Source organism: Myotis myotis, unplaced genomic scaffold (assembly GCF_014108235.1).
Source record: "Myotis myotis isolate mMyoMyo1 unplaced genomic scaffold, mMyoMyo1.p scaffold_m19_p_1, whole genome shotgun sequence".
Taxonomy (NCBI): Eukaryota; Metazoa; Chordata; class Mammalia; order Chiroptera; family Vespertilionidae; genus Myotis; species Myotis myotis.
In genome coordinates this window covers 51,722,711-51,737,178 of record NW_023416313.1, presented here as the reverse complement: position 1 = coordinate 51,737,178, position 14,468 = coordinate 51,722,711, and the positions used below count along the sequence as shown (strand labels likewise).

Here is a 14,468-nt window from a genome sequence, read left to right as displayed (position 1 = left end):
CTACAAAGACACCACTGAGTAGTTATAAGGAACCACATAGCCTGTTAAGCCTGAACTATTTATTATCTTACCCTTTAAGAAAAAAGTTTGCTGACCCCTCACGCAGAACAAAAAATGGGAAGAAGTGGTCCTCAAAAGAAAACCAAGGGATTTTTATTTAAAGGATAAATAAATAAATAAATAAATAAATAAACAAATAAACAAACAAATAAATAAATAAATAGAAAAGGAAAAATGCTGGACAGGAAAAAAATCAATACCATTCCTCTAAGATAACCGGGTTACAAAAGATATTCCCACATATCTAATTAGTTGTATTAATAGAGTAGATTTTGGAAGGCATCTTAAAAGTAGTATTTGATTTTCAAAAATTATCTTTTAAAATCACCTTAATTAGTGATAGTGTAATCATATTCCATGTATACACAGAAGGATGCTTAATTTGCTATTTTCAAGGGATGTTGTAGAGAAAGAGAAACATTTGAATCCAGTTCATCCATACTGGTAGTAAGGTCTACATATTCCAAAAATAAGGAAAGAAGCTTCTTAGCTGATAATGGCTAAGACCAGGTGATGATGGCTTAGACCAGTGGTTCCCAAACTTATTTGGCCTACCGCCCCCTTTCCAGAAAAAATATTACTCAGCGCCCGCTGGAAATTAATTTTTTTTAAATTTTAATAGCAATTAAACAGAAAGATATATGTATTAATGTTTCTACCTTTTTCGTAAAATATATTAAAGAAAGGTGTAAATTAGAAACATTGAAGTTTGAAATTATGAAACTATTTATTGAACTCAGAATAGAAAGGTAATACAAAAAAAAGTTAAAACAAATGCACCTGTGGCCATCATCGCCCCCCTGGATCACTGCAGCGCCCACCAGGGGGCGGTAGCGCCCACTTTGGGAATCACTGGCTTAGACACATGGCAGACACTGTTCCAGGTACATCATATATTCATATCTCATGTAACCTTCATCATCAACTGTGAGGTAGGTATCATTATTACCATTTTATAGGTAAAGCTCAAAGAGAACAAGCATCTTACCTTAAGCATAAAAATTAGTGACAGAACTAGCTCCTAACTCCATGCTCCCGCTCAATGACATATGTGACTGTTTTCCCAGGGAAAAACAAAAAATAATTCATGGTGAGGTTAACAGAACATGAATCAATCCAGTGTTGATTATTCTACTGCTACGCTCAGTTATATCCCCATAGTCATGTCAAGAACCCAAACCATCTTGGGGCTGTCAGGTAGTATAGACGAGTCTCTCTAACAGACGCTATCCTCAGGAATGAATTATCATTTCATATGATATGCTGGAAGGATTTGGGTATTTATATATCATCTGGCTCATAGTTTAGTAGTTGTCTAAACCAATGTATTGAGAACTCAGGGACTGGAGAACTTGATTCTTTTCCGTACTTTTCCAGGTACATGCTGTATAAATGTGAAAGCCAACTATTATTTTTGACATGTGGATGGAACCTTATAAGCTTCTGAAGAATGTTGTAAACATAGAAAAGAGCCTGGATACTTATGAGAAGCATTATGTTTTAATGAATCTCAGCTCAATTTTAGAAATAGAAAACAAAGCTAAGAAGAATGGTGGAAAATCAAAAATTTCAAATGTATAACTACTATTTTAGTGTTTTTTTAAAAAAATTATGACAATTTTCAAACATATACAAAAGTTCAGAATCATTGTTTATGCCATACTAGAGATCCGGGGCATGACATTCATGCACTGGGCGGCAGGGGGGGGGGGGGGGGGGGAGGTCACTCAGCCTGGCCTGCACCCTCTCGCAGTCCGGAAGCCTTTGTGGGATGTCGGACTGCCAGTTTAACAGCCCACTCCCACTATCGCCTCTGCACTCGCCAGCTGTGAGCCCGGCTTCTGGCTGAGTGGCACTCCCCCTATGGAAGCACACTGACCACCAAGGGATAGCCCCTGTGTTGAGCAGGATTGGGCAGAAACCAGCTCTCTGACATCCCTAGAGGGGTCCTGGATTGCGAGAGGCCGCAAGCCAGGCTGAGGAACCCCACCAGTGCACAATCTGGGTTGGGGAGGGACACAGAGGTTGGCCAGCTGGGGTGAGACCACGGGAGGGCTCCAAGGCATGTCCAGCCCATCTCACTAAGTCCTGATAGGCCGGACCCCAGCAGCAAGCTAACCTACTGGTTGGAGTGTCTTCTCCCTGGTGGTCAGTGCACATCATAGCGACTGATCGACAGGTTGACTGTCTGCCCCCTGGCAGTCAGTGCATGTCATAGCAAGTGGTTGAGTGGCCTTAGCATATCGTTGGCATATTATGCTTTGATTGGTTGAACGGACAACTGGACTACAGAACACTTAGCATATTAGGCTTTTATTATATAGGATACCTTGTCCCAGATTAAGAAATTATCAACATATGTCCAAACTTGTTTTATTTTTAAATTGAATTTATTGGTTACATTGGTTAACAAAATTATATAGGTTTAAGGTGTACAATTCTATATAATACATTATCTGTATAACCTCAACAATACCCATCCCCTATGTTAAAACAAACTTTAAATATTATATCATTTCATCTATAAGTTCTTCAAAATATATTTCTACAAGATAATTCTACTAAACAAAAACAATCGCAAAAGCATTTCATACCTTAAAAATTAACAATAAATTATTAAAGTCACTAAATATCTATTTATTGTTCAAATATCCCTGCTTACATCATATATATGTATTTCATACACATATATATGTGATTTGTCCTAGAAAATATTCCATAATCTGGATTTTGCTGAATGCATCCCTATGGTGTTATTTAACATGTTTCTTTTTGCCTTGTACTTCCTGTATACAGTGGGGCCTTGACTTATGAGTTTAATTCGTTCTGTGACGGAGTGTACTGGTATTAAACCAAAAAGCTTGATCATATTTAGGTTTAATTATTCTTGACAATAATCATAAAAATCATGTCTTTTGTCTCTCTACTGTGCATCTCATCAGGAGACATATTATCTGATTGTCTCTCTTTACATAATATTCAAAGATTAATTGGTTCAGATGTTCTCAACCTGACTCATCCATTAGAAAATGTGGGACAACTTTTATGGATGTATGTAAACTGCCAAGAAACAAGCTCACACAGTTTCAAAAAGGCATAAAGCATTTTTAGAAAAGCCTGCCTCCATACTATATGCTATGCTGGTTTAGTCTTCTGACATTGGATTTGGTTACAACTATTCTGAGATGAGGGGTAAAATAAAGCCTGAAGTCCCCTACTATGTGTAAGGAGGGCAACTCTCAATAACACTTTTTAGAATTATAAATAAAATGAGGTTCTATGCAAGCACCTTCTCCATTAGCAACTCCCTCTATGTTTCTAATCTTCTCTCCCATTACTTCACTAAAGGGAAGTTTCTAATGTTATCCATTTATATGAATAGTACTATGCCAGACCAATAGTCTTCCTATTCTAGAATGATAGGCCATATCCAATATGTAGTCTCCCTTGTAAAAGTGTCCAAGTAGCTAGTTACACTACTGGCCCCAATTGCTCTCTACATCAGTTGGCCTATTGGAGAGCATTTCTGAAACATTTAATATGTTTAGGCATTGTGCTAGGCTCTGACTAAACAGGCTGGCAAGGGAGGGCAGTTAGAAGCGACCAGGCCTGCAGGGGAGGACAGTTACAGGCAACCAGGTCAGCAGGGGAGGGCAGTTAGGGGCAATCAGGCTGGCAGGGGAGCAGTTAGGCCTCGGTCAGGTTGGCAGGGGAGTGGTTAGGGGGTGATCAGGCTGGCAGGCAGAAGCAGTTAGGGGCAATCAGGCAGGCAAGCAGGAGAGCGGTTGGGAGCCAGCAGTCCTGGATTGTGAGGGGGATCCCAGATTGGAGAGGGTACAGGCTGGGCTGAGGGACATCCCCCCCCCCCCGCATGAATTTCGTGCGCTGGGCCTCTAGTATAAATGCAAACAAAACAAACATGACAAAATTAATATTTACAATGATTGAAGGTAAATGGGGGGTATATATGTGATTATTGTACTAGTCTTCCAACTTTTCAATATGTCTGACATTTATATATTTAAAAGATGGAAAAAATTATGTCAATACATATCTAATAGGGAAAAGAATAGGAAATAGAGCTGATGTTCTCCCAAGGCCCATTTTAGTCCTCTGATTTTAGAATAACAGAAAAAGAATTTTGGAGCAGTGGTTATAGAGTCTAAAAGAAAAAAATGGAGGGAATTAAAAAGGAGCTTCCTATAAGCCAATATCATAACAGCTTGCTCATTAGATTAGAGTGATTACTTCTTTATTAGGCCTTATTTGAGCTGTCATCTGGTATCAATTAGGTCAGTTATAGTCTGTCAGGCCTATCAGAGGGAAATAGAGCAAGGTCCATCCTGGCTTGAGGATGGAATAATTAAAGCAATGGGAATAATGGCTACTCTTCAGTTTAACCCTCATCCAATCAATCGAGCCCTTCCAATCATGTTCAATGTGAAAGATGTGAAAGGAGAGCAAAATTACTGCCAAAATTGAGTTTTAAAAAGTCTCATTTCAACCATCAAATCAAATCATTAGTGAGGTGAAGAGTTACAAATAAAATATTCTGAAATATCATTGTAGAAACTAAAAGGAGGAGGACGCAGAAACCACACCATCTTGAAGGGCAGAGCTGCTTTGACTAGGAGCCCAGCCACACCACCACCTAGACTGGCCTCCGATGAAACTGAGACCCCACAGCCAATCGGGACAAACACCAGCTACCACAGCTGAAGACGCATGGGCACTGACTCCACCAATACTGGTCTCAGGCTACTGTGGGTCCTGGAGTGTATTCCCCTTCCACCTACCCACCCGGCAATACATGTCTCATGCATCCCAAGGCAACCCCCTGACTACCAGCATGCACAGACCCTGCCTGGACCGCTGTGGCTGCATCTCCTGGGCACTTGAGCCAGCCCCCTTACTGTCAGTGTGCAGGACACTTCCGCCAAGCCCACAGCCACAGGGCAGGGCCCATGCAGCTGGGCGCCTGGACCCTACAGCAACAGCAGAAATGGGGAGACAAAAAAAGCCACCCCCAAAGGACAGAAAAAGAGAACCCCCCCCCCCAAGGAACTAAATGAAAAGGAGGCATACACTATATCAGAAAAAGAATTTAGAGTTCAGAGTAATGGTCATATAGTTCATAAACCAGATGGACGAGAAAATCAACACCTATGTAAGAACCAAGAAGAAACCAAAAGTGATATAGCTATAATAAAGAACACACAGAAAGGCTTCAACAATAGACTAAGAGAAGCAGAGGATTGGATTAGTGAGCTAGAAGATAGGGCAGAGAAACAAGCCCAATCTGAACAGCAATTGGAGAAAAAAATTAGAAAGCAGGAGGAGAGCCTAAGGGAGCTTTGGGACAACATGAAATGAAGCAACATACATATAATAGGGGTTCCAGAGAGACAAGAAGAGCAGTAAGGATTAGAGGACCTATTTGAAGAAATAATGACAGAAAACTTCCCTGATATGGGGAAGAAAAAAGTCACCCAAGCACAGAGAGTCCCAAACAAGATGAACCCAAAAAGACCCCACCCCCCCAAGACACTTCGTAATGATAATGGAAAATGTTAATGACAAAGAGAGAATCTTAAAGGCTGTGAGACAGAGAGTTACCTACAAAGGATCCCCCAATAAATTATCAAATGATTTCTCAACAGAAACACATCAGGCCAGAAGGAAATGCAATGAAGTATACAAAGTAATGTAACGCAAGGGACCGAATCCAAGAATACTCTATCCAGCAAGGCAATCATTCAAAACTGAAGGAGAAATCAGGAGCTTCACAGACATAAAAGGGCTAAGGAAGTTTATCATTACCAAGCCAGCAATGCAAGAAGTGCTAAAAAGAAGAAAAGGAAGAGAAGAAGTAACCCAGGCATAAAAAATATAAATGGCTATAAACAAGTACCTATCAATAATAACTTTAAATATAAATGGATTAAATCCTCCAATCAAAAGACATTGAGTGGCTGAATAGATAAGAAAACATGACCCATATATATGCTGTCTACAAGAGACACATCTCAGAACAAGAGACTCACCCAGACTGAAAGTGAAGGGACATAAAAATATCTTTCAGGCAAATGGAAATGAAAAAAAAAAAAAAAAAAAGCTGGAGTAGCAATACTTATATCTGACAAAACAGACCTTAAAGTGAAGGCCATAACAAGAGATAAGGAAGGCCACATCATAATACTAAAGGGATCAATATAACAAGAGGATATAACTCTGGTAAACATATAGGCACCCAATGCAGGAGCATCCAAATACATTAAAAAAAAAACAACTGCTGGAAGATATCAAGGGAGAGATCGACAGCAATACGATCATAATAGGAGACTTTAATACTCCACTGACATCACTGGAGAAATTCTCTAAACATAAAATCTTCAAGGAAACAGCAGCCCTAAATGACTCACTAGATTAGATGGACTTAATTGACAACTTCAGAACATTTCACCCCAAAGCTACAGAATGTACATTCTTCTCAAGTACACATGGGACATTTTTAAAGATAGGCCACATATTGGGTCACAGGCAAAGTCTCTCCAAATTCAAGAAGACCAAAATCATATTAAGCATCTTCTCAGACCTCAGCATACAATTAGAAATTAACTACAATAAAAACAATCACAAAAATTCAAACACTTAGAGGGTGAATAGCATGCTATTAAACAATGATTAGGTTACCAAAAAGACAAAGGAAGAAATTAAAAATATCCTGGAGATGAATGACAATGAAAACACAAAATCCATGCCGAAACCGGTTTGGCTCAGTGGATAGAGCGTCAGCCTGCGGACTGAAAGGTCCCAAGTTCGATTCTGGTCAAGGGCATGTACCTGGGTTGCGGGCACATCCCCAGTGGGAGATGTGCAGGAGGCAGCTGATCGATGTTTCTCTCTCATCGATGTTTCTAACTCTCTATTTCTCTCCCTTCCTCTCTGTAAAAGTTCAATAAAATATATATTAAAAAAAAAAGAAAACACATAATCCAAAACCTATGGGTCACAATGAAAACAGTGGGAGAGGGAAGTTCATAGCATTATAGGCCTACCTCAAAATACAAGAAAAACTGGTAATACATTATCTAACTCTACAACTTAAAGAATTAGAAAGAGAGCAACAAGAAAAGCCCAGAGTGAGCAGAAGGAAGGAGATAATAAAGATCAGAGCAGAAATAAATGACATAGAGAAAAAAAATACAAAAGATCAGTGAAACCAAGAGTTGGTTCTTTGAAAGGATAAACAAGATTGATGAATCTCTCGCCAGGCTCACCAAGAAGCAAAGAGAGGAGACCCAAATAAACAAAATCAGAAATGAAAGAGGCGAAGTAACAACAGACCCCACAGAAATACAAAGCATTGTAAAAAAAAAAATAGTATGAACAACTCTATTCCAACAAACTAAACAACCTAGAGGAAATGGACATATTCCTAGAAAAAAAACGACCTTCTAAAACTCAACCAAGAATAAAAAAATCTCAACAGGCTAATCACTAAGGAGGAAATTGAAGCAGTCATCAAAAAACATCCAGCAAACAAAATCCCGGGGCCAGGAGGCTTCACAGGGGAGTTTTACCAAACATTTAAAGAAGAACTAAAACTTATCCTTCTCAGACTATTCCAAAAAAATTCAAGAATAAGGCACACTTCCAAACATTTTCTATAAATACAGCATTACCCTAATTCCAAAACCAGATAAACACAATACAAAGAAAGAGAATTACAAGCCACTATCCCTGATGAACATAGATGCTAAAATCCTCAACAAAATTCTAGCAAATCAGATCCAGCATCACATTAGAAATATCATACACCATGACCAAGTGGGATTAATTCCAGGGATGCAAGGATTGTACAATATCCGCAAATCAATAAACATGATACATCACATAAATAAGTTGAGAGACAAAAATCATATAATCATATCTACTGATGCAGAAAAATCATTTGACAAAATCCAATACCCTTTCCTGATAAAAAGCAAAGTGGGAATTGAGGGATCATACCTCAACATAATAAAAGCCCTATATGACAAACCTACAGCCAACATCATACTCAATGGGCAAAAACTAAAACCATTTCCCCTAAGAACAGGAACAAGACAGGGATGTCCACTCTCACCACTCCTGTTTGACATAGTACTGGAAGTGCTAGTCATAGCAATCAGACAAAAAGAAGAAATAAAAGGCATCCAAATTGGAAAAGAAGTAAAACTGTCCTTATTCACAGATGACATGATATTGTACATCGAAAACCCTAAAAACTCCATTAAAAAACTACTGGACTTAATAAATGAATTAGGCAATGTAGCAGGATACAAAATTAATACCCAAAACTCTGTGGCTTTTTTATATACCAATAATGAACTCACAGAAAGAGAAACTAAAAAAACAATCCCATTTACCATTGTAACAAAATAATTAAGATACCTAGGAATAAATTTAACCAAGGAGGTAAAGGACCTGTACTCAGAAAATTACAGGATGTTGAAAAAAAGAGATAGAGGAAGACATAAACAAATGGAAGAATATACATTGTTCATGGATTGGTAGAATTAACATCATTAAAATGTCCATACTACCCTAAGCAATCTATAGATTCAATAACAATCCCCATTAAAATACCAATGGCATACTTCAAAGACCTAGAACTAACTCTCCAAATATTCATCTGGAATAAAAAAAGACCCTGAATAGCTGCAGCAATCTTGAGGAAGAACAAAGTTGGAGGGATCACAATACCAGATATTAAGCTATACTACAAAGCCACTGTTCTCAAAACTGCCTGGTACTGCCATAAGAACAGACATATTATCCAATGGAATAGAACAGAGAACCCAGAAATCAACACCAGCCATTATGCTCAATTAATATTTGACAAAGGAGGCAAGAACATATAATGGAGTCAAGACAGTCTCTTCAATAAATGGTGCTGGTAAAATTGGACAGATACATGCAAAAAAATGAAACTAGACCACCAACTTACACCATACACAAAAATAAACTCAAAATGGATAAAGGACTTAAACATAAGACGGGAAACCATAAAAATCTGAGAAGAATCCATAGGCAACAAAATAGCAGATATTTGTCATAGCAATATCTTTACCAATACAGCTCTTAGGGCAATGGAACCTAAGGAGAAAATAAACAAATGGGACTTCATCAAAATAAAAAGCTTCTGTACAGCAAAAGAAACCATTAATAAAACAACAAGAAAGCCCACTGCATGGGAGAACATATTTATCAATGTTATCTCTGATAAGGGTTTAATCTCCAAAATTTATAGGGCACTCATACAATTTAACAAAAGGAAGATAAACAATCCAATAAAAAAATATGCAAAGGGCCTAAATAGACACCTTTTGAAAGAGGACATACAGAAGGCCAAGAGACATATGTCACTAGTCATATGAGAGATGCAAATCAAAACCACAATGAGGTATCATCTCACACCTGTCAGAATGGCTATCATCAACAAATCAACAAATGACAAGTGCTGGCGAGGATGAGGAGAAAAAGGAACCCTCTTGCACTGCTGGTGGGAATGCAGACTGGTGCAGCCACTGCGGAAAACGGTATGGCATTTCCTCCAAAATATAGAAATGGAACTTCTATTTGACCCGGTAATCTCACTTCTAGGGCTATACCCCAGAAAACAGAAACACCAATCAGAAAGGATATATGCACCCCTATGATCATAGCAAAACAATTCACAATAGCTAAGATTTGCAAACAGCCTAAGTGCCCATCAACAGATGAGTGGATTAGAAAATTGTGGTACATCTACACAATGGAATACTACACTGCTGTAAAACAGAAGGAATTCTTACCATTTGCAACAGCATGGATGGACCGAGAGAGCATTATGCTAAGCAAAATAAGCCAGTCAGAGAAAGATAAATATCACATGATCTCACTCATTTGTGGAATATAATGAACAATGTAAACTGATGAACAAAAATAGAACCAGAGTCATAGAAGCATCAAATAGATTGTTCAACCTATGAGGGAAGGCAGAGTGTGAGGGGATAAGAGATCAACCAAAGACTTGTATGCCTGCATATGAGCATAATCAGTGGAGGGGAGGGCATGTGGTGGGGGATGGGAGCAGCCAGGGAGAGGTCAATGGGGGAAAAAGGAAACTTATGTAATACTTTAAACAATAAAGAATTTAAATTTAAAAAATTAATGAATTTTTAAAAAGGAAAAAAAGAAGGGAGCATAATACATTTATAAATATATTCCTTAATAATTTAATTCTACACATTGTGTATATGTTATATAACATGTATATGTACATACATGTATATATATGTGTGTGTGTATGTATATATGTATGTGTATAGTGAGCAATTCACATCCAGGAAAAAAGAGAAGGGAAGCCCAGCCTGTGTGGCTCAGTGGTTGAGCATCAACCTATGAACCAGGAGGTCATGGTTAGATTCCTGGTCAGGGCACATGACTGATTGTGGGCTCAATCCCCAGTGTGGGGCATATGGGAGGCAGCCAATCAATGATTCTCTCATCATTGATGTTTCCAACTCTCTCTCCCTCTCCCTTCCTCTCTGAAACAAAAAAATAAATGTTTTGTTAAAAGAGGGGGACATAAGGATGAACCTGTAGATATTTTACTATAGTAAAAAAATGTGCACAGATAGTCTAGAATTAAAGAAAGAATATTTAGAGCAGACATCAACTGAGTTGAGCACATAATTTCCTTGAGCGTTAAAGAATATAAGCAAAATCTTGAGACCAAAATTGTGGCTGTGATGAAAATCTTTTCAAAGTAATTTTAAATCAGGTTGATTTTATTCAATTTCAGTTCAGTTGTAAATGTAACAGAAAAAGCAAAGAAGATCCAGAAATTCACTAAACACTGAAATATTAGAAAATACCAGGAATGAGATTAGGATAATTATTCCAATAAACTGAACTATGATGAGGTTCCATTTATACACTCCTGATAGTTATAAGGTGTTTAGACCAATAGTTATCATGTATGACATACTTGGAATACCAACTTTTAATAAAAGTTTTAGTAATATTTAAATTATACTTAATTATTAGTCTAAACTACACATCCTTCTTTAATGATTCAGAAAGCTTTTTAGGATTTTACAATGTTTTACATACAGAGGTTGAGCTAAATATATAGTTATACATTATATTATCTAAGTTGTTTTTCTAACAAAAAGTTTATAAGCTCTTGTTTGTAATTTATTTCATAAAAAAATAGAGTACAGAAATAGGGAATGCAGAGGTAGGGAGTATATTGTGTATATTTCAGTTTCATTGATAATTTGGATTATAAATTAATAGATGTATGAATGAAAATGCATGATTGATCTGTTCTCTGTAGCTACCATGAAAATAACTTTTTTACCTGTGTTGGACAAGTCACTGAATCTTTCTGGGCACTAGTTTTGTCATTTTTAAAATGAGGACAGATTACCAGATAACACCTATACTACTACTCAGCTTTAATTTTTTTTTTTTTTTTTTTTGCCTTTTATGACTTAGTTTCCTCTCTCTAAAGTCATTTATCCTTAACAGGAAGGAATTAGAGAAGCAGGCACCAAAGAAACCAAAAGTGATTATCAGATTCCTGTACATATACTTCTTTCTTTCCTTCCTTCCTTCTTCCCTTCCTTCCTTCCTTCCTTCCTTCCTTCCTTCCTTCCTTCCTTCCTTCCTTCTCTTTTTTAAGATTTCAGCACTATTCATTGTTTAACTAATAAAATCACCTACAATATAAGATATAATGGTAATTATAATAGCCTATCAAATATTCTGGATTGTCATAAAATATACAGATCATATTTCCCACATTAATTTCCTATTATCAATATATATCAACCAATGGAATCACTGAACTAATAATATCCTAATTAGTTATAGCTCAAGTGCAATTATGCTATAATAAAACTATTTCTTATCATAATTCATATGCTTACAAGTTTTCTTTGATCATCCTAAAGTTCTGATAAAATAATACTTAAATCTTTGAACCTTAAGAAGATATTATTAGTGTTAGACACAAGATAAAAGATTGTATCCAGCTTCATTTTAAACCATTATTCTTTGTTCATACAATAATTTCCCTGTTTACTCTGCCTAATGATAGTAGCAGAAGAAAGCTTTAACCCCAAGCTTTTGGGGGGAAAAAAAAATATTAGACAGTTGCCAATATTATCACCTCAATGCCAATTTTATGGGAAAAACACGATGCTACCTCAGTCTCTGGTGCTCTTCCAGAGCTTTCCATCCAGAATTTGATAGGCAGTAGCTTTCCATCACCTTCCAAGTGAGCCTGGGGAAGCCAGTTCACCAGGGCGTCCTGCAGTTCTAACAGAACATGGACAAGTTGATCTGCATCCCAGTGCCTGCCATTGGGGCTGCGTAAAAATGCAGCCCCACTAATAGAAGCACAATATGCAAGGTGCCAGCGCATCTCTGTGATTTACAATATGTCTAATGTGCAAGCCCAATGAAGAGGCTTGTTGTCTACCATAAAACCAGATGGATGTAAGCAGTGATTAGAAGCAATTAACTCTCTTCAGCACTAAATAACTTTCTATCATTAATGTACATTTTTCCACCTCATTAGAGGTACAGAGGAGAGCATGAGGTAAGGAGCACTCAATTTGAATTTCAGATATACATATGTTTGGAGAAAAAAACCCCCACAGATTTGCAAGGAAGACAGAATACATGTTAATAGAAGCCTTGTTTTGAAGCCATTTTGTTCCATCAATACTGGCATGGACACATACTCAATTTCACCACCCACCCACCAGCATTTAGGTGAACAGGAAATGCATGAAGTGAAGGTCAGTAAGAAACACAAGAAGTTACCAGAAAACCAAGATAATGGACATTGTTTTCCCTCTGTTTTATTTCCAATCTAATAAAGTATGCTTTCAATGACTGGTAATGTCACTAAAAGTATAGTTCTATGCCCTAGCTGGTTTTGTTCAGTGGATAGAGCATTGGCATGCAGAAGGGTCCTGGGTTCGATTCCAGTCAAGAGCACCTGCATTAATTGCAGGCTTAACTCTGGCCCTGGTCAGGGCATGTGTGAGAAGAAACCAATCAATGTGTCTCTCACATTGGTGTTTCTCTCTCTCTATCTCTACCTCTCCCTTCCACTCTCTCTAAAAATCAATGGAAAAATATATTCAAGTGAGGATTAACAACAATAAAAAGTAAAACTCTATAAAATATCATGTTGATGACCTAAGATACATCTGAAGAATTAGGCCTGAGTGATCAAAAAAGTACCTGAATCTTTCTTTACATCCCACAGTAGCATTTCAATCACCTGATGGAACAGAAGAGTTTTGCTAATTGATAACATTAATTCAAAAATAAACTATATCTCTTCCCTCCCAAAAAAAGAAACTTTCAAAATTTACTAAGTTCTTAACATAATGTAGGAAATGTTAAAATAATGGGGGTCACATGCTTACCGTACAATATTAAGTGAATATATAAAACCCAAATATATAAAATAATAAACTCAAGAAAAATATTGGAAATAAATCAGCTAAACTAGCATTAATAAACATTCTAGGTAATAGAATTTGCAGGTCACATTTCCTATATGAATTTCCTAAATCTCTTATTATCAATAGATATCAACCAATGGTATCACTACACTAATAATACCCTATTAGTTCTAGCTCAAGTGTAATTATACTATGATAAATCTAATCCTTTTTAAAATTATTTTTCCTTCATTATTCCTACTCATATTTCCCAACTTTTCTATAATATACAATTATTTGTTCATTTATCTTGCTCCCCAAAGGATTTAAGATAACTTAAAGAATAATTAAGTTAGTAAGTATTTTGTATAAATGAGCTGGAGGCCTGGTACACGAATTTGTGCATGGGTGGGGTCCCTCGGCCTCGCTGGCAATCAGAGCCAATCAGGACCGTCGGGGGGAGTGACCATGGGAGGTTGGCTGGCCACGGGAGATTGGCTGTGGGAGCACACTGACCACCAGGGGGCAGCTCCTGCATTGAGTATCTGCCCCCCTGGTGGTCAGTGCATGTCATAGCGACTGGTTGATCAGTCATTCAGTTGTAATGGCCCCTTAGGCTTTTATATATATAGATATAAAGAAGTAGTAGAGCAGAGTGGTTAAGAACATGTAATATGTGTATAGTTATTTCCTTTTGATGACCATGAATAGATAATACTATTGTTAATCAAAGTTAGCAATACTGACTTCTTACAATGCATTTTTTAAAATAATATTAATATCTCATGTGTATATTGACTTCTCTTTGCCAGGTATTGTTCTAATTTCTATATATTCACTCATTGTATCCTTACTCAATAACCCTATGAAGTAGGGACCATTATTATAAATAATCCCACCAAGTTTAATTTA

The 14,468-nt window shown here is 37.2% G+C and overlaps 1 long non-coding RNA gene across 4 annotated transcripts in view; it reads right to left on the bottom strand.

Annotated features, from left to right (window-relative positions):
* Positions 1-1,048: 1,048 nt before the first annotated feature.
* LOC118653770 overlaps positions 1,049-14,468 on the bottom strand; it is a 130,325-nt gene continuing 116,905 nt past the window's right edge. For all 4 annotated transcript variants that reach the window (XR_004966898.1, XR_004966905.1, XR_004966886.1 and 1 more), the window contains one exon: positions 1,049-1,115. This is a non-coding gene — a long non-coding RNA (uncharacterized LOC118653770). The remainder of the gene's footprint in view (positions 1,116-14,468) is intronic.